Here is a 420-nt window from a genome sequence, read left to right as displayed (position 1 = left end):
GAGTGAGTTGGGAAGCAGAAGCAGGCGGTGAGGTTACCGCCAGCTCCCTCCTCTGGAGCGTACGGAAATGCCGTTGCGTAGGTTGTCCCAGTGCTGGACCGCAGGATCTGAAGGGCAGGCTTGTGCTCTGCCACCGCGCTTCACGGATCCGTGCTGCAAGTGTGAAAAAAATAAAGTTGCTGTTGGCCTAAAAGAGGTAGTAAACAGCACGTCGGAGTCCTGCGGTGCCAGCGGTCTGAGCCAAAGCTGCCCGTGTTTCCAGTCTGCAGAAGCAAGTTAGATGACAGTGAAACCCTTCATCGTGAGTTAACTGCGTATGGAGCCAGGCCGGTGCGATGTCCAGCAGTCCCCCAGCCCGCTCCCTGCCTGCCCACGCCGGCCGTGGGGCTGCTGCGCTGGCCCGGTGCCGGGGTTGCCCCC

The sequence above is a fragment of the Eurypyga helias genome, unplaced genomic scaffold (assembly GCF_000690775.1).
Source record: "Eurypyga helias isolate BGI_N326 unplaced genomic scaffold, ASM69077v1 scaffold12256, whole genome shotgun sequence".
Classification (NCBI taxonomy): domain Eukaryota; kingdom Metazoa; phylum Chordata; class Aves; order Eurypygiformes; family Eurypygidae; genus Eurypyga; species Eurypyga helias.
Note: the sequence above shows the minus strand (reverse complement) of the source record.